The sequence below is a fragment of the Elephas maximus genome, chromosome 6, assembly GCF_024166365.1.
Source record: "Elephas maximus indicus isolate mEleMax1 chromosome 6, mEleMax1 primary haplotype, whole genome shotgun sequence".
NCBI lineage: Eukaryota > Metazoa > Chordata > Mammalia > Proboscidea > Elephantidae > Elephas > Elephas maximus.
Window position 1 is genome coordinate 41,073,173 of NC_064824.1, and position 21,204 is coordinate 41,094,376.

Sequence of the window (21,204 nt, forward strand, 5' to 3'; positions counted from 1 at the left end):
ACAAGAAGGGTAAGTATAGAACGATAAGATATTTTAGAGACCACCTTCACATAACTTTTACTACAATATATTGTTATAATTGTTTTATTATTAGTTATTGTTAATTTCTTACTGTGCCTAATTTACAAATTGAACTTTATCATAGGTATGTTATATGTATATACATATATATATATGTATGTTATATAAACACACTATGTATAGGGTTTGGTACTATCTGTGGTTTCAGGCATCCATTGGGGGTTTTGGAACGTATCCTCCATGGATAAGGGGGGGGACTATTATAATGCAATCCCAAACATTTTTCTAACTTGATTACCCATTGCCCCGTGTATCAATCTTTCACTCTAACCAGACTGCTCACTCACTGTCCTTTCCGTCCTTATGCCTTGGCCACACTGTTCTGTCTTTCCTTTCCCTTTTTTTAAAGTATGAATCACATATATTTCAAGGCCTTGTGTAAATCCTATTTAAAAGAAAAAGAACAAGAAGACCTTTCTGACAATTGACCTATAGCGGTTATTTTCTCTCCTTTGAATTCCTAAATGTGTTTGTATCCAAATGATTACTAATGACAGTGCCCTGTGTATATCATCTGCACGTACTGTATGTCTTCAATTAGGGTCTATATTCCTTGAGGTCAGGTTCTACGTCTTAATTATACTTGGGGGTGAAGTTGCAATTCTGGGTATCTAATCTAGTTTCTAGGATAGGTTCTTGTTTATCTTGCAAGTGCAAAATATTTCTGATGATATTTGCTTACACATCATTCATTTCAAACACACCTTTAGCTCTGGATAGTCAGAGAACTTCATATTATACAGAAAAGCTTTTATCTGACTTATAAGAGCAAAGCAGGTAGGCATTTCTTTAAAACTTTACCAATGGGAGAGGAAGAAAAAATGAAAGTGTCCAAAAAATGGGAAACCATAAAAAGGAATTATTTAACAAAGCAATTCAACAATATCTTCTAGAACAATGGAACTATGCTGAATTTCAAAATAGCCAAAGAATAAAATTATGTTCACTTTTGAAAAAAAGTTAAAACTGTATCCATATTCCTATTTTGAAATTTTTTTGCTTAAAACATTTATTTGATTCTGTTATGTTTTAATGGGGGGGGGAAGTAGAATGTGGTTAAATGATCTTGACATATATTTAGCTATTGATTATGACAATCTTATTTTTATTTTATAAATTATTGCTATTTAAGAGATGTGGCCTTTTCATTTTGGAAGAATTGAAAACAACTGGAAAGTGGATTTTTTCTTTATTTAAATTTTTTTCTTCGTAGAGAGGAACTGGGAGACTGGGGGTTGAGATGGTACAGGTTTTTGCTCTAATACTTTTGTATACTGTTGTTTTTTTTTTTTAACCACTAGCATGAATTATTTAATAAAAACACTAAAATATTGAAAAAACATCTTCCTTGATTTTCATCCCTTCAAGAAATGGAAGCATGAATGTGGAGTATGATAATATTGGCACTTTCAACTTTTTTGCCCTGTGTGAGTATCATTTAATATTGAACCAATTATAAAATATGGAAATCATATGTGTTTAAATAGACGTTGGTTTATCAGTCAATGAAGCTGAACTAAGACTACGTTGAATGATAGAAAAATAATTTCTTAGTATTTAATGAATTGAACAAACCTTTGTTTATATGATATTTATAAGCTTTAATTATAATAGAATTCAGAGTTTTGAACACAGTATGTTTTTCAGGTTAATTCTGTGGGTTTACTTCTTTGTTTTTCTTCACATATGATAAACTTAAGCTGGAGATTTACTTATAGTATGCTAGAAAATTAAAAAAAAAAAAAAGATTAAAAAACCTCTCCCTCCTCCCTTTTGGCTACCTTTGCTCTAATTCTTCCAATATTAATACAATGTTGCTGACTATGTTATGTTGTTACTAGGTTGTGCCAAATCAAGAGAATAATTGGACATTAAGATTCATCTCTGAATACATTAATTAGATGATTTCTTTATTTCTGTCTTAAGTTACTAATGATTTCCTCTCCATAACTAGGGAAACTCTGGAAGAACTCATTAGCCTTTTGGGATTCTACAGCTACTTTATGATGATTTTTGGTGGATGTGGCCATTCTGGTAACATTAGAGTTTATATTAAGTTCCAAAAATTAAAATTTCAAAAAGAAAGGGTACTGTTTAGATTTAAAATGTGCTCCCTTCAGGAGGTTATTTCTCTTCAGATAAAATACACTCCAGAACAATGGTACCTATGGAGAGACATGAGGACCCCATGAATACTAATGTGCTCATCAGGATGATCATTGAGAAGTCACATTTTCTCTAAATACTGAGATTCTACAGATATCTCCTATACATGCAGAAGACATAGCCACAATATCCCTCATTTCAGAGGTTATATGCCTTACTACACTGAGAACTCATTGTGAACAACTCAGTCTTCACGTTTGCGTTTCTAGGGCCTTGCCCAGTGCCATGTATAGGAGAAACTCAATAAACAAAAAAAACAAAATTAGCTAATTAAGGAAATCTTTTAACCTCTCTGAGTCTAAGGATGTTAAGCCAGAAATCTGCAGGCCTTCCCTGTTGTAATATTCTATGAATCTTAAGCAGAACTATTCTTTTTATAGATAGTGAAAACTTTTCAAAGATTCTTTTTCATCACCATGTCTTAAATTACTATAATTTGATAACATTTCGTATAAATAAGGTTTTACTTTGAAATGATAAAGTTTAATCAAATGCTTTATATCTTTCATTACAGTAATACATGCAGGTAAAACACATCAAACGTTAATCAGCAGGAAGCAAGGATGTCGGGGGTGAGCTGAGAAAGTACCAGCTTGGAGCTCAGAGTCGCTAACATGGGAGAGGCGCTAACATGGGAGAGGTTCTCCAAAGAAAACTCAGCCTCTTTCACCATTTCATTTAGCCTGAGTGGGCCTGTTTTTTCTTTTTTTTTTAGCCTGCCATCTTTCTTCCATGAAGTCCTTGAGTAGTGCAAACGTTTAACGTGCTTGGCTGCTAACTGAAAGGTTGGAGGTTTGAGCCTATCCAGACATGATTCTAAAGAAAGCCTTGGCAATCTACCTTCGAAAAATCAGCCATCAGTTTTACTCTGACACACATAAGGGTGCCATGAGTCATAATCAACTCAAAGGCAACTAGCTATCTTTGATCCATATGCATTGGTGCCATTTTCTTGACGCAACGGATGTTGCCCCAGAAATCTTCAGTGTACACTGATTTTTTATAAATTAGATCACAGCATACAACATACAGGTTGTATGGTGACCTTTAAGATACTTTAGGGCTTGACATTAAAAGGAAGCAGGTTAAGAATACTTTCCTAAGTTCCTCTGTTTTTCCAATATACTGAAATTTATTGGTAGTAAGTTCGAGTTTTCTGTATATTTTTCTATATGGTGGATTTTGCCAAAGAGCTAAAAATCAAATGACTCTTCTTTCAAATTTGGAATAGAAAGAGGATTTTTACTGCTTCCACTTACTGACTGCTGCTCATGTAGAATTGTCTGTGCTCCTGAAAGCTGTCAACTATAGTTTCAATTTTTATATAACCATTAGAGGTAAAGGCAGGGTTATGGCTTTCTCTCATGGCCTCCCTTGAATTGACAGATAGGAACACTCTTCAGAAAGGAGATACAGTTGTTGCCTTTTTAAAATCGTAAAAATATGTATAGAAAAAAAAGATTTGCTAATCCAACCATTTTTACACGTATGCATTTTGTTTATTCGTCTGTTGATGTACATTTTGGTTTTTCCACATTTTGGCTATTGTGAATAATTAGCTACCACTTTTTTGTTAATAGTCATTTGCAATCTTGTTGTTAGGCCTTCCTCTTTTTTCACTGGCCCTTTTCCTTACCAAGCATGATGTCTTTCACCAGAGATTGGTCCCTCCTGATGACATGTCCAAAGTACCTGAGATGAAGTTTTGCCATCATCACTTTTAAGGAGCATTCTATCTGCACTTCTTCCAGGACAGATGTGTTTGTTCTTCTGGCAGCCCGTGGCATATTCAATATTCTTCACCAATAGCATTTTTCAAAGGTGTCAATTCTTCTTCAGTCTTCCTTATTCATTATGCAGCTTTCACATGCATATGAGGCAACTGAAAATAACATGGCTTAGTTCAAGTGCACCTTAGTCCTCAAAGTGACATCTTTGCTTTTAAATGCTTTAAACAGGTCTTTTGTAGCAGGTTTGCCCAATGCAACATGTCCTTTGATTTATTGACTGCTGCTTCCGTGGGCATTGATTGTGGAACCAAGTGAAATGAAGTCCTAGTAAAATGAAATCCATGACAATTTCAGTGCTGCAATTTTACAGGTGCTGTAATGATTGGCTAGCAAACAAAAAAGATTCATTAATTTGAGTATAATCAAAGATGTATATTAATGAAAGAATTATTATAAATGTATAATAACGTATTTAAGTAGTAATAATAGCCTTAGAGCCTAGAATGTAATTGAAAAGTTTTTGGGTATATGTGGATGGGTAGGGTGTTTTCATGTGATCATATTTATAAAATACTCTACCTGTAATGTAATTGGTATTGGCGATTGGCACTGGTAATTGGTAATTGGTATTGGATGCAAGGAGACAAGTCAGAATGTCTAGAAAACAGCAAAAATGCTAGTTTTGACTGACTCAGTGGCAGTGACAATGAGAAAAGCAGACAGTGGCCAAATTATCACTTCAGTAGAGAATTTACAGGCATTCAAGCATTAATATTTATTGAGTACCTATAATGTGCTGAATGTTCTTTATGGTGTAGGAATTAAAAAAAATGAATGTTAAAAAAAAAAAAAAGATAAAAAAACCCTTCCCTCAAGAAGTTGTGATGTTCCCAAGTTTGGTTAACTCTGTGCTCATATATTCACTTACTCATTTGACTTTGGTGTGCATTATATGGCTTCTTACTCATAGGGACTCTTTAATTATCAACAGATAATGAGCTTGAAATCACTTTCAAAATATAAACACAAATATGTTGTTGTTGTTAGTTGCCAACAAGTCGAATCCAACTCACGGTGACCTGAAGTAATATTTCTTTTATGGTTTCGTAATTATATCTAACTGCAGCTAATGTTTAGATAAGCATAGATTTCTTGAGTATACAGAGATTGAGAAGACCCACAGAGTGTGCTAACCAGTAATGAAATGATTGTGATCACTGCACTGCCTCCCTCCCACACCCCAATTAGTTGATTGAGTCAACTCAATTAGAGTTGATCTTATTTTATGCATTTAGATTTAGGACATGGTTTTACCATCCATGGCATCTTTTTTTTCTAAATTTTTATTAAAGAAAATTTCACACATAAACAAAAGTAGAGAGAAAAGTATAATGGTAAAATTCCATATTACTAATACCACCTTCAACATTTATCAACATTTTGATAGTCTTGTTTAATGTATTCTTAATTTTTTGTTTGTTTGTTTTGCGGGAGTATTTTTAAATAATTCCAGATGAAATGTTATTCATCCATTGATATGTCAGTAGGCATTTTTTCTGATAAGGATTTTATTTTTTAAATAACCATTTTATTGTTATTGTATCTAACAAAATTAACAAAAATATCCAATTTACATTTAAATTTCTTCAAGATGTCTTTTTTACTGTTGGTTAGTTCAAACTGGGATTTAAAAAAGGCATTCAAGCAAGGTATTACACTTGGTTTTCTGTGTCTTAGTTATTTCTTATCCTATAAAAGACTTTTATGTTCTGTCTCTCCCTTCCTCTCTCACTCCTTACATTTCTTTCTCTCTCTCTCTTTTTTTTCATGTTATTACTTTGTTGCAAACACCAGTCATTTGTCCTGAGAGGTTTCCCTTCCCTTGAGCTTTCAGTTAGCTTGTCCTTCTATCTCCTGCATTTCCTGGAATTGGTAATTAGATCTGGGCTTGATTTGTGACTTGGAAACCCTGGTGGTATAGTGGTTAAGAGCTATGACTGCTAACCAAAAGGTCAGCAGTTTGAATCCACCAGGCGCTCCTTGGAAACTCTGTGGGGGAGTTCTACCCTGCCCTATAGAGTTGCTGTGCGTCTTATTAGAGTGGACAGCAGTGAGTTTGGGTTTTGTTTTTTTTTTTTTGATTCATGACTTAGCTAAAATTTTTATGAAAGCAGGACTAGATCCAAGGGTCCCATTGCAGGTCCTTTACTTGGAAGGTCCACAGGACAGGAATGAGAAAGTAGAGTGAGACAGTAGAGGACGAAAAGTCCATTTAAGAGTGGGTCGTATAGGGTTGCTATGAGGCAGAATCGACTAGATGGCAATGGGTTTTTGTTTTGTTTTGTCAAAATGACAACTGTAGACAGCAAGGCTGAATTCCCTAGAGACCTCTGAGAAGCTTAGAGAATAACTCACAAATGTATCCCCTGGCTCCCATTTCTTTTTGGTTGAAACCTGCTAGCTGCTGCATACATTCAGTGAGTTGTAACTATTCCCCAGAACGGCAGCAGAGATTGGAGCTGGGTAGAGGGATGTGAAGTGTGTGTACCATGGGGACCTGCTCCTATCAGTTTCAGGGTTTTTTTGTGTTGTTTTGTTTGAGGTTAGAACATTTCATATGTGGTTCTGTGTACGTCCTATTGAGTCATTGCATGAGACATATAATGTCTGGTTGTTCTACTTTAAATGATTCTGAGCTTGACCAGTGGGTTTGGATGGTGGTCTCTGACAACTTTCCATCTAATGATTTTAATATTCATTGATGATCATTGCCTGTAACTGTCATTTTGTTCAGGGTTGCAACATGATGAGATTTTTTAATTCCTTCATACTTTTTGTGTGCATTAGTTAGAATTCTTCTAAAAGAAGAACTTTTCCTTATCAATTATTTGGTTATCTTAAAGACCAGTTGATATGGGAAAGGCAGGATAACTTCTTACTATGTTTCCTCCTCACCCCTTTAAAAATTCATTTTTCGGAGTAATAAATTGGCACCCTGGCAACCTTTGATGCAATTCATTGAATCTTATTTCTACCCCTGAATAGTACTGCAGCATGTCCATGCTATTTAAATGAACAGTGGAATGTGGTTAGTTTGGTTGTTATTTCCATTATTAACCAATTATCAGGCATTCCTGCTTAGGGAATGGGAGTTGAGGTATAGACGAATCAATGAAGGATTCAACAGTAGGCAAAAGACAAGTGTAAGATGAGGAAGGCCAAACGGGCTTCAGTTTGTAGCACAAGGTGAGTCAATGGGGAAAGGAGGGCAGTGGTCTTGGTACTGGGAAAATCACAAAAAATCGCTTGCATAAATTAAGATGTGTGGAACTCCAAATTCCTGCTGCTCTGCTGTATTTTGGAGCTCTTGGTTCTGGTTCTCAAAATAGAAACCCAGTTCTTTTGAGTCCTATTTTCCCAAAAATTTTTATGAAGAAATGTTAAGACCTGAGAATCATAGTACCTGTTGTTGTCAAGTTGATTCGGAGAATCATGGTAGCAAATTAAATTGAAAACCAACTTACCTCATAGGTAAGTAGGGTGGCCAACTCATCTGGGTTTTCTTAAAAAATTTTCCAGTTTTAGCACTGCAAGTTCTGTGTCCTGGGTACCCCATTAGTCCAGGCAAACCAGGATGGTTTGTCACCCTAGCTAAAGGAATCCTTTAACTTACAAGTTATTTATGCCTCATGTTCATTTTTTTTTTACAATAGAAGAGTACAAATAGATTTCATTAGTTTCCTGATACATCCCATCTCCCTCTTCAGCCCCGATTTGTTTCTCTTTGTGACCACCAGCACATGCTTATAAAGGACCATGAAGGTAAGGCTGTGTTCTGCTTTCAGAGAACAGAGAGGATACAGCCAAAGGCCATATGGGGATCAGAACACATCTATTGGTTTCACTAACACCTACTTTAAGTTAATCTGAAAATGAGAGTTGGGAATAATGATTTCTGCGTAATTGTTTTGGTGTTTGTAATAGTTATATCTTGCTGGGAAAAAATTAATCTTCTGCAAAATTGTTTTGTTTTAGGCTTGAAACGGAGTTGACTGCATTGCCAAAGATAATGTCACTGAGTTCTCATGGCACTTTTCAGATCTGTGGAACCACAGTCCTGCTAGTATCTTTGAATAAGATCTTGGTAAATATTTTATTTTATAATGTTTTCTTATAACCAAGTAGCCTTAACTGGGTACAGACAATTATTCTGGCATGAGAGTTTTCCTTTTATGAGAGGTTCCCTTCCCATAATCTCACAATGTATCTTATCTAAGTGGCATAGTGGTTAAGTGTTAGGGGTGTTAATCAAAAGGTCAGCAGTTTGAATCCACCAGGTGTTCCTTGGAAATCTATAGGGCATTTTTACACTGTTGTACAGGGTCTCTGTAAGTTGGAATGGACTGGACGCAGCAATGGGTTTTTTTAGTTCCCATTTGGAGTCCTGGTGACGCAGTGGTGAAGAGCTGGGCTGCTAACTCAGAGTTTGACAGTTCGAATCCACCAGGGGTTCCTTGGAAGCCCTATGGGGCAGTATTCTCTGCCCTGTGGGGTTGTTATGAGTCAGAATCAATTCAAAGGCAAGTGTTAGTTACCGTTTCTGTGCATGCTCTTCTCCTACTCTATTTGGTGTAACCATATAGATGTATCCTTTTTATTATTAACATTAGCCAAACATTCTCCCTGGGGCTTTATCACCTCCAGATCAAGCATATTCACAGACGGGGGATGAGAGAATGATTGAGCTGTTTCTCGGAATTCCTATCTCATTGGCAAGGACTTTCAACTGAGACTGTGGCTAGGCAAATTTCAGCAAAATTCATGTGGGAAATATGTAGAAAAATGTTAGTGTCCAATATCAGAAGATAGTAATAGAAGGTGCAATCTAATAAGGAAGGTAATTAACAGCCACATGGGTCACTTCAGTTCATACTTGCAAATAATTCTAGGCACATTGACTCATGAAAAGAGGGGCCTGTGTAGGATACAAATGATATTTTTGAACATCAGCCAACAGATATGTCAGTAATCTGCCCAAGAAAATAAAGAGCTATTGTTGCTTGAGTTAGAGTCTTTTCATTCATTAATATTTACTGTTCGATGGGCCACATATAAATAATATCTTTTCTTAAAACCAGAGTTAAAAGTCAAATTTGGACTAAGTAGGTTTTAGGTTCTTAGTCTGGGGAGCCATGGATCTCTCTGAAATTGGGTTTCCTCATCTTTGACTGAGTGACAGTGATGATTGCTCAGTCCACCTTGCTGGAAATTCATCAGGATCAAACGACAGAATGTCCGGAAAAGTACTTTTATAATAATAAACACCAAATGAAATATAACCAAATATCAGTTATAGAGCTGTGTAATATCTTCTAGAATGCTTTTTTGAGGGGCGCTATAGGGTTTCCATGGAGCCGCTGCTGGTACATTTGAACTGCTGACCTTTCGGTTAGCAGCCAAGCCCTTAACCACTGTACCATCAGGGCTCCTCTTTAAAGTGTATTTTATTAAAAATCATGTCAATTTTTAAGATTGCTCACCAGCACATTGTATTATGTGGTGCATAGTAGATATTCAGTACATAAAATCTTTCTTAATTTATTGAATCCCATCTCCATATGTATTTCCTTCTAGGAAGAAAATATTCCAGAACTGTCTGACATTTTTCCTTATCTGAACATCAGAATCTGTCTGGGGTTTTCAAATGCTCTATCTACAGATACTCACTTCCTTTGTACTGAACTATTTTGGGAGAGGAAACAGACCTTGTTTATTCCTAATAATACAAATTTTACTGCATAGAATATAACTTAGCCACTGTCTTTACTGTTTTAAACATTTTGCCAAGAAAACAGTTTTTATCCTGGGGTAAACTGGATGCCTAAACAGAGTAATTCTCACCTCAAAGTCACTGACTGACGTACATCTTAATGCTACTTTCAAAATATAAATTTTGATGTGGTTTTGAAAGATGAATAAAAATTTTGAAGTTAAAAAAAAAAAAGAAAGAATATGACCGTGATTTGATCACCAAAAATACAGATACAAGCACTCCATTTGTTTTTTTAAATAATTTACAAATTATAATGGCTACTGAGAGAGAGAACAACAATATATTTTTGCGTGGTTTTATTATGCACCTATTTTAGTGATCAGGTTTCTTTTGGAATGCCCATTTAAGGCCTTGTGATATAGCTCTTTAGATTTGCTGCGCCTTCGCTCATTGTATTTGCTTTCTTTAAGCTTTAGTGCATCAGAGGGAAATAGGCCACTTTCTGTTGTGACAAAGAGAGAACTCAGGAACAGGGCAGTGTTTTTCCCCTCACAGGTGATGGAGTTTGTATAAAGAATGCGGCAGATAATGGCAGGCTTGTCCTCCGAACAGATGGTGATGGTCTTGTTGCTAGGATAAGGCCTCAAGAATTTAGTTTTTAATTCCACATTATTTGCCTCAGTGCCATGACTATCCCTAGGTTTCCTGAGGCAAAACTACAAAAAAACACACAGAAAGAATGACAGAGAGAGAGAGAGAGAGACAGAGATGGGGAGACAGAGCAAAGACTGGAGCCAGGTCAACAGAGGCTTTGGGGAAAATGCCTGCTCAGCTGTCTGCAATCACCTGGGTTTGAAAGGCAGGCAGGAAGGAAGATTGGTTTGGCAGGAGAACTGGGCCTTTGATGCTTTCGATACCACAGAGAAAAATACCCATTTCTTCCCATTAGAAGTCTGTTGACTTTCCTAATTAAGATAAACATGTTTCTGAAGGAGTTAGCTCTTGCAGCATGACATTTATAAAAACAACTATATAGACACACAAGAACGTTTGCCAAGAATTTGGGCTGATGGTGGTCTTATGAAGCATTTTATGGAAATATTTTAAAATAGTTGCCTTATTTAAAAGTGAGCGACTTTCATTCCCTCCAGTCAATTAAATATCTAATTTCAACTCAAGGAGATAATAACTGAAGTATTTTTTATAAATGAATGAACAGTTAGAAAACTGTTAAACACATAGCCCCGAAGCATGAAAAATATATTCATTTAACAGCTTTATTCTTTTATCGTTAATTTACTTCAGAGAATTTCCACTCATGTAATTTTCAATAAAATGTTCTTATTTTGAAGTTTCTTTTGAGTATAAGAGCAAAGTATGTGATTATAGGCCAATAGTCTAAAGGACTTGGGGATTCTGAACATGCAGCTATGAGTGAGAGTGTGACTATATGTCTAAGCAGGATTACCTGTCAGGATTGTCGGATCACCTGCCTGACTCAGTCACTTCCGTCAAGACATCAATTATGTCAAGTTCTACTCCCTTCCCCCACACTGGAAATGACATTAATCACTTGTCTTAGGTTTATGTGGATATAGCTTTACTAATTCAATAATTGACCATATGATTTTCACGAATAATGTGTCCAAAAGAGTTGTATGCAAGCCTTACACTTAGCCTGTGTCTCACTGTAAAATGTTAAGATATGTTTACTGAGTCCCTATACTTTGTCTCTACCATCCGCCTGCCAGTTTGTTGGACTGTGGTGCTTGCGTATTTCTGTAATGCTGAAAGCTAAGCCAACAGTATTTCAAATATTAGAGAGATCACCCATGGTGGACAGGTTTCAGTGGAGTTCCCAGACTAAGAAGAAAAGCCTGGTGATCTACTTCTGAAAATTGGCCAGTGAAAACTTTATGGTTCATAGTAGAATATTGTCTGATAAAGTGCTGTTAGATAAGCTTCGTAGGTTGGAAGGAACTCAAGCTACATAGTGGCCACAATGGACTCAAGCGCACCAATGATCATGAAGATGGTGTAGGACAGGACAACATTTTTGTTTTGTTCTACCTAAGGTCACCACGAGTTGGAAGCAACTCAAGGACAACTAACAACAACATATTTTGGTTCAGACTGAGATCAGGTACCTACTAGTGCTGAAAATTATATAGCTCACTCAAAATTATCAATAGTAACCCAGAGCTGAGAGCTGTCACTGCAGCCCATATTATTCAGAGTAGGAGTACAAATCACACGTTTCAAAGCTGCCAGTCACACTAAGGTTTTATATTTGTTGGTTTGGAGAGAATTGATGTCATTTTTTTTCTCCCTTCCACATCTCCTTTAACCTTTGCAGGTATGACCCTCTGCAGTTCTTCCTCCCCTGACACATTGCTAAGTGTTCTGGGGGCCTGCTGGTAAAATGACCCAACATTTTTTAATCTCTACCCTCATCAAAATTACCTGTTTGGTGTTACGCTTCCCCAGGGCCTTTAAGTAAACTATGTACGATCTCATTGATTTAATTCAAGGTAAGGCGCTAATGACTTAGTAGTAGCTTCTTACATAATGTTTGCTTTCAGTTAAAGATTTTTAATGACTTGAGCAAAAATAATCGCTAGTGCTTAGAATTCTAAATGCTACAGGAAAAATGGCAATAAGAACATTGGGAATGAAGCAGATATTTTTTGACAGGGATGCACTCCAGTATTTCTCAGTGCACATCATGTAGATGGCTGCCTTTTCTACTAAATGTCTGACCAGCCCTGTTTTTGAAAATGTTTGCCATGTTCAACAGTGTGTGTGTCTGAAAATGTGATAGACACCATAATCTGGCTCCTTATTCCTACTGGCTGAAACAGAATATAAAGTGTGTCCTCCAAAAAAGTAGACTTCATTTAAGGAACTGATTGTTTTGGAAATATCCAATTACTAAACTATCCATTTGGCCAAATTAACTTAAAAAAAAATTATTCCAAACTCATTTGCATGGAGACGCAGTCACATTTTAATTTATTTCAAGCTTTGTACTACGAACATTGGGTCTTCACAGAACACATGTTCTTAAACATTTTGCATTCATCAAAGAAATGCATGAATGAGTTTCACCTGATTGTGCAAGTCACAAGTGAATTTGATCTATCCCTCTGGTTTTTGTTATTGTTTCCAATTTCAATAATTAGAGAAGTGAAGGCATTGATGTATAATTTTATATAGCAAAAATGTAGAGTGTTTTAAACTAAAATTTTATATTTAAATGTCCTATACTTTTAAATGGAAAGCCTGGTAGAGTAGTAGTTCAGAGCTACGACTGCTAACCAAAAGGTTGGCAGTTCAAATCCATGAGGTACTCCTTGGAAACTCTATGGGACAGTTCCACTCTGTCCTATAGGGTTGCTATGAGTCGGAATGGACTTCACAGCAATGGTTTTGGTAGGGTTTGGTTGCATTTAAATATGAGTTGGAATCAATCCAGTGGCAATGGGTTTTGGTTTTGGATTACATGTAAACGGTTTTCATTTCAGGATATTTTACTCTGAATGTATCTCACTTTATGCTTGTTATTTCCAATATTCCTGAGTGTATGAGTATATAAGTGTATCCTGTATGTTTGGATAGCCAACTTCAGCAAAAGACCTTAATATTTCAGAGTTACCAGATCACCAAAAAGCTGAATTTAATAACTGTAAAGCTTTATTGAGTGTAGTCTTAACCCCTCCCTCGCTTTTTTAAAAATAGAGAGTTGATGCTGGCAACAGATTTTAAAACACTGATTTATGACAATTTCCACTTAACACTTTCATGATTTGAATGGCCACTAAGTCAGCTCTGGAACTGAAAAGGAAAAGTGAAAGGTCACAGCTAGAACTTTGGAAGTCATGTTGGGTTCTGCGGGACCAGTTACTTCTGATTACAACATTTCAATTAAACAGGTTTATCAGTGAGTATTAAGTGAAGGATTGGTATAGAAATTTGTGGGGACAAGTAAAAAAATTAAGGCTGGAGAAAATAATCAAGTGCTTCATCTTTTTTTTTTTTTAAACCTGGTTTCCTCTACCTGCATCCCCTTTATTTCTCAATTTTAATGAAGTGTATATATTTTCTGACAAGCCACAAAAGCTATGTGATACAGGGAGAAATGCCATTGCTATCACTGGATGATTTCCTAGGAGAGCGCATCAGGGGGTCCTGGCATTTACAATGCAGTTCCGTAATTGTGCTATCTAGCTTCATGGGTAAGTCATAGAGAAGGGAACAAACTGTGAAAACTATGTCTGCTAGTTTTTGGGTGAGGACGTTATCAATCTGTTTAAGTAAACTTTGGTATTACCCAGAAGATTGTGCTCCACTTATTATATTACTTGCACCACGTTCAAATTGTGTGAATGCTCTGTCTCAAATGAGTTCAGCTGCATGCAGATTTTGTAGCGATCTCCAAACAGTGGGTGGTTTCATTGTGTACCACAACCCTGGTATTTACACACAGCCAAACGAGTTAAAGACAAAATTATTTTTTTAGCACTATTTATTTGATCATAGACCATTACAGCCTAATGAAAGGAGTATAAATTTGCATACAAATCTGAAATATTTGGAGAGAAAAAAATGAGGGTGTTACTGGGTATTATATCTGAGTATAGCATTCACCATCGTGCTAAATTTCTTGGCGTTCCATGAAGAACTGAGCACTGTTCCTTGCATAGAGAAGACCCAATTAATACTTACTGAATGAAATAAATGAGTGATCAATATAATGAATAGTAATGGATTAAATGTAGTTACAGCCCAGCTCTGTATTTCAAGGGCAAAAAATAAAGGGAGTAGATTTATGGAAGTTGTTTGGGGGAAATTTGGGATTAGAATAAAAGCAGGAAGCCCAATTAAGGAAGTTTGCATTTTATCTTAAAATCAAAATTCTGATTAATGGACGGGTGATGGACTAGCTGGGAGGTATGGGATGACAGAGATAAAAGAATGGGACATGTTACCTCTAGGGTCTGCAATTCATTGACTTCATCTTTATAGGTAAGACTATAGGATTTGAGAATAATTTGGGGATGTAGTGCACCAAGAAAAAACTTTAGAGTTTGACTAAGGAGGCCGATTCTGTGAGTATTTGAAGCTATTCCTTGTAATTGTGAAAAGGAAGAAATAGTTCTTTCTAGAGTGCTTGACCGAAGTGGCAATTGCTTGGGCACTTGAAGAATCTGGCTCAATACAGTGCAGATAACACATGTATACTGATACGTAATCTGAACTATATGTTCCCCACTATTTTGAACACAATTGCTGATGGTTATGAAAATTGATTTACCCTCTATCTTGTATTACTTTTACTCTAGAAAGATAATCATATATTCTTAAATGTTTTTGTTAGTAGATTCTGCATGTAAAAACGTAAGACCATTCTACATGCCTTAATAAGATCGATTATTTCTACCTTCATACTTGCAGACTGTTATATGTGACATCCTTTTTCTATTCTATTTCAATAAATGATTTTGCTCTTTTCCCCGAGCTCAATACTATACAGATAAGGCTAAGAGAACTGGAAAAATAGAGAAGAAAAAATACACATATACACATATCTTCTAGAAGAATGCACTTAAGATCCTAAATATTTTATCCATGATGGTACAAGGGCTGGTTTGCTCAAGCAAGAGCCAGCCTGATTCAGTCGTCTTTCTCTAAGCCTTAGAATTTGGCTACAAAGATTATGATGTTTGGTAACTCTTTTGAACAATACCCAAAGGGGCTCTTTTAACTTGGTACTTTTTCCAGAGAGCAAAGGTGGAGAGAAGTGAGAAGGAAATAACATTCAACACATACTTATTTGCCAGGCACCGTGCTAAATACTTTTGCATGCATTTCTTTTTCATTTAATCTTACCAGAGAGCTCCAAATAGATATTATGATCCTTGTTTATCACATATGAAAATAAATTCAGGGAGAGATTAAATAACTTGCTTAAGTTCACAAGGCGCAGGGACCATATATTTTTTCTTTCCTTTTTTCTTCTTGCTACTGTCTTCTCAGAGCCTAGCAGTGCCTGGCACCTCACTAGTCCTCATGCAACATGTTTTATTTGTCATAGAATCTGGCTCCAAAGTTGTGTTTCCTTTACTATGATTACAATATCCATCGTATAAAATAAACTATATATGATTTACTAATTAGCATTAGTTTTGATTGTATATTACTTACAGAATTCTTTTTATGTTTGTGTACTTTCTTTAACTAATATGGTTTTGCTGATAGTTCTGTGACTCCTTATTAGAAAATTGGTGAAACCCATAGCCAGTAACTGTCTCCATGGTTCATACCTAAGCCCATTCCATCTGTTCAAAATAAACTGCCTTCCAAGTATAGTCTGTCCCTTACCCCAAGACCAATAGAATCTGACTAGTTCTTGCAAGACCAGTCAGCAGTTCTTTTGGCTGACTGCCTTCACCCATATTCTCCATTTTCTCCTCAGCTCCCCACTGCAATTGTAGGTCAGTTTGGATGTTTGCTTCCCAGATTTCCTATGATGGAACCAGGCAGCTCAGTTTTTTCTGTATAATTGAGTCTCCTGTGTACACAAAATTTCTTCATTTTTTTTCTGTCCATTTACCTTTAAGTTTTTTGTTTTTTTGCAGGAAAGGATCATAGCTGAATGGTTTACTACTGAACTGGCACCCAGTCTGTAGTACCCACTTAATACCTGTCTTCTAGGTGGAGGAATAAATGCATTGCTCACTGACTACTGTTCACTGATAGGAAGTTCTAAGCATACTCAGATAATTCGTCCAAACTTACCAATTATTTGTCACTCCTCTTCCATAGGACCCCCCACTTGTCTGTCAGTTTGCCCTACTGTGGGGGCTTGCAAGTTGCTGTGATGCTGGAGCTATGCCACTGGTGTTTAAATACCAGCAGGGTCACCCATGGTGGACAGGTTTCAACTGAGCTTCCAGACTAAGATAGACTAGGAAGAAGGACCCAGCAGTCTATTTCTGAAAAGAATTAACCAGAGAAAACCTTATGAATAGCAGTGGAACAATGTCTGATATAGTGCTGGAAGATGAGCCCCTCAGGTTGGAAGGCACTAAAAATACAACTGGGGAAGAGCTGCCTTCTCAGAGTAGAATTGACCTTAGTGATGTGGCTGGAGTCAAGCCTTTGGGACCTTCATTTGCTGTTGTGGCATTACTCAAAATGAGAAGAAACAATTGCAAACATCCATTAACAATCAGAACATGGAATGCGCGAAGTATGCATCTAGGAAAATTGGAAATCATCAAAAATGAGATGGAATGCATAGATGTTGATACCCTAGGCATTAGTGAGCTAAAATGGACTGATATTGGCTATTTTGAATCTCACAATCATATGATCTACTATGCTAGGAATGACAAACTGAAAAGGAATGGCATTGCATTCATCATCAAAAAGAACATTTCAAGATCTATCCTGAAGTACAATGCTGTCGATGATAGGATAATATCCATATGCCTACAAAGAAGATCAGTTAATATGACTATTATTTAAATTCACACACCAACCACTAAGGCCAAAGATGAAGACATTGAAGACTTTTTCCAGCTTCTGCAGTCTGAAATTGATCAAACATGACATCAGTATGCATTGATAATTACTGGTGATTGAAATGTGAAAGTTGGAAACAAAGAAGAAGGATTAGTAATTAGAAAATATGGTCTTGGTGATAGAAATGATGCCAGAGATCATATGATAGAATTTTGCAAGACCAACACCTGCTTCATTGCAAATTCTTTTTTTCAACAACATAAACGGCAACTATACATATGGACCTCAGAAGATGGAATACACAGGAATCAAATCGACTACATCTGTGGAAAGAGGCAATGGAAAAGATCAATATCATCAGTCAGAACAAGGCCAGGGGCTAACTGTGGAACAGGCAATCACTTGCTCATGTGCAAGTTCAAGTAGAAATTGAAGAAACTTAGAACAAGTCCAGGAAAGCCAAAGTACAACCTTGAGTATATCCCACCTAAACTTAGAGACCATCTCAAGAATAGATTTGATGCCTTGAACACTAATGGCTGAAGGCCAGACGAGTTGTGGAATGACATCAAGGACATCAAACATGAAGAAAGCAAGAGGTCATTGAAGACAGGAAACAAAGAAAAGACCAAAATGGATGTCAGAAGAAACTCTGAAATGTGCTTTTGAATGTTGAGAAGATAAAGCAAAAGGAAGAAATGGTGAAGTAAAAGAGCTGAACAGAAGATTTCAAAGGGTGGCTCAAGAAGACAAAGTAAAGCATTATAATGAAATGTGCAAAGACCTGGAGTTGGAAAACTGAAAGGGAAAAATACACTTGACATTTCTCAAGCTGAAAGAACTGAAAAAAAAGTTCAAACCTTGAGTTCCAATACTGAAGGATTCTATGGGGAAAATATTAAATGATGTAGGAAACATCAAAAGAAGATGGAAGGACTACACAGAGCCACTATACCAAAAAGAATTGGCTGATGTTTAACCATTTCAGTAGGCAACATATGATCAGGAACCTATGATACTGAAGGAAAAAGTCCAATCTGCACTGAAGGCATTGGCAAAAAACAAGTCTCCAGGAATCGACAGAATACCAATCTAGATGTCTCAACAAAGAGATACAGCACTGGAAGTTCTCATTCGTCTATGCCAAGAAATTTGGAAGACGGCTTACCTGGCCAACCAACTGGAAGAGATCCATATTGCTGCCTATTCCCCAAAAAGGTGATCCAACTGAATGCAGAAACTATTGAACAATATTATTATATGCAAATAAAATTTTGCTGAAGGTCATCCAAAAGCAGCTGCAGCAGTACACTGACAGGGAACTGTCAGAAATTCAACCAGCTTCGGAAGAGGATATGGAACGAGGGATTCATTGCTGATGTCAGATGGATCCTGGTCTAAAGCCCAGAATACCAGAAAGGTGTTTACCTGTGTTTTATTGACTACGCAAAGGCATTTGACTGTGTGGATCATAGTTAATTATGGGTAACATTGCCAAGAACGGGAATTTTGGAGCACTTAATTGTGCCCATGAGGAACCCGTACATAAATTAAGAGGAAGTCATTCGAACAGACCAAGGTGATACTGCATGGTTTAAAGTCAGGAAAGGCGTGTGTCAGGGTTGCAACCTTTCACCATATTTGTTCAATCTGTATGCTGAGCAAATAATTCAAGAACCTGGGTTATATGAAGAAGAATGTGGCATCAGGATTGGAGGAAGACTCATTAACAACCTGTGATATGCAGATGACACAACCTTGCTTGCTGAAAGTTGAAGCACTTACAAGTGACTATCAAAGACCACGGCCTTCTATTTGGATAACACCTCAGCATAAAGGAAACAAAATCCCTCACAACTGGACAAGAAAGCAACTTCATGATAAATGGAGAAAAGATTGAAGTTGTCAAGAATTTCATTTTACTTGAATCCACAGTTAGCAGCAGTCAAGAATCAAATGACAGATTGCATTCGGCCAATCTGCTGCAAAAGATCTCTTTAAAGTTTTAAAAAGCAAAGATGTCACCCTGAAGACTAAGGTGCAACTACCCCAAGCCATAGTGTTTTCAGTCTTCTCATATGCATACGAAAGCTGGACAATGAATAAGGAAGACCAAAGAAGAATTGTGGTGTTGAAGAATATTGAATATACCAGGGACTGCCAAAAGAACAAAGAAATCTATCTTGGAAGAAGTACAACCAGAATACTCCTTAAAAGCAAGGATGACAACACCACATCTCACATACTTTGGACATGTCCTCAGTAGGGATCAGTTCCTAGAAAATGACATCATGCTTGGTAAAGGAGAAGGTCAACGAAAAAAAGGAAGACCATCAATGAGATGGACTGACACAGTGACTGCAACAATGGGCTCAAGCATAATGATTGTGAGGATGGAGCAGGACAAGGCTCTGTTTCATTGTGTTGTACATAGAGTTGCTATGAGTCAAAACTGACTCAATTGCACCTAACAGCAGCAATAACAACTTCCATGGGACAGAGTGAGGAGGCTGAGGGAAACTGAAAATGCTCCCTCCTCCAATAACTTTCCTTTTTTGGGAATGGATTGAGAATTCCACCCCATGTGAAAACATGTGTTTTGAAGAATCATTATCTTTCCCTCAAAATTATATCTCTCACAAATATGTGAAACGCAAGGATGTCAGGAAATGCAACTTTCTTTTATGTTAACATGCTGTGCAAATGTCCCTCTCAACATGCCTGCAAATGTGGTTGTCTGTCACCTGAAATATATGCCATATCTCACTCATAAATCAGCCCCTCTCTCTTTTGATTCCTGTAGTAATTTGGGTAAGAATACTGCCCTATTGACCTTATCAGTTAGTACTGTTATAAGAGCAAGAAATAAATTTCAATTGAATCTATTTGTTATAGCTGTTTGTCTCCCTAAATTAAAACAGAAATTTGTATCTTGAAGTACATTGTTGCCATACCAAAAATCTATAATATGGAGCATTAACTTATAGTGGTTGGGCAACAGAGAGCAAGGAATCAGATATTGGAAGATAAAAATATGTTGGAAATCTATTCTATACAGTGGCTAAACATTTGATGAAACTATTGCCTGCAATAACGTGCAAGGTATATGTACTGAGCCTTTAATTCTAGGATTTTTTAAAATGGATGATAGATATGCATATATGGAGCCTTGGTGGTGCAGTGGCTAAAACTCTGGGCTGCTAACCTCAAGATCTGTGGTTTGAACCCACCAGGCACTCCATGGGAGAAAGATGTGGCAGTCTGCTTCTGTAAAGATTTATAGCCTTGGAAACCCTACAGAGCAGTTCTACTCTGTCCTATAGGGTCACTAAGAGTTGGAATCAACTTGACAGCAATGGTTTTGAGTTTGATATATCTCAAAAATACTTAAAAACAGGGAAAAGAGAGTAGAACAATATAGGCATACAATGTCTATATCTCACTGGAATTAAGTTAGTATAAATCTGAAACTCTGATAAGTCAAGATGTGTATGGTGAACTCTAAAACCACTGAGGAAATAACTAAAAAAAGAAATATATATATATATATATTCAGTTATATATTTAACTGAAAAATTATTAAAGAAATTAAAATGGTACATTAGAAAATAGCCACTTAGTGTGAAAGAAACCCATAAGTAAAGGAGGAATAGAACAAAAAAGATGAGACATATAGAAGACAAAAAGTGAAATTGCTGATATAACTCCAGCTATATTTTTTATATCAATAATACATTAAATGTGAATGAGTTAAATAATCTAATCAAAAGGTAGAGATTGTTAGGGTGGATTTACATCTAGTCTACAGGAGACACACTTTAGATTTCAAAGATATAAATGCATTGAAAGATAAAGAATGGGGATGGATATCACAAAACACCCAAAAGAAAGCTGGAGTAGCCACGCTAATATCAGAAAAAATATACT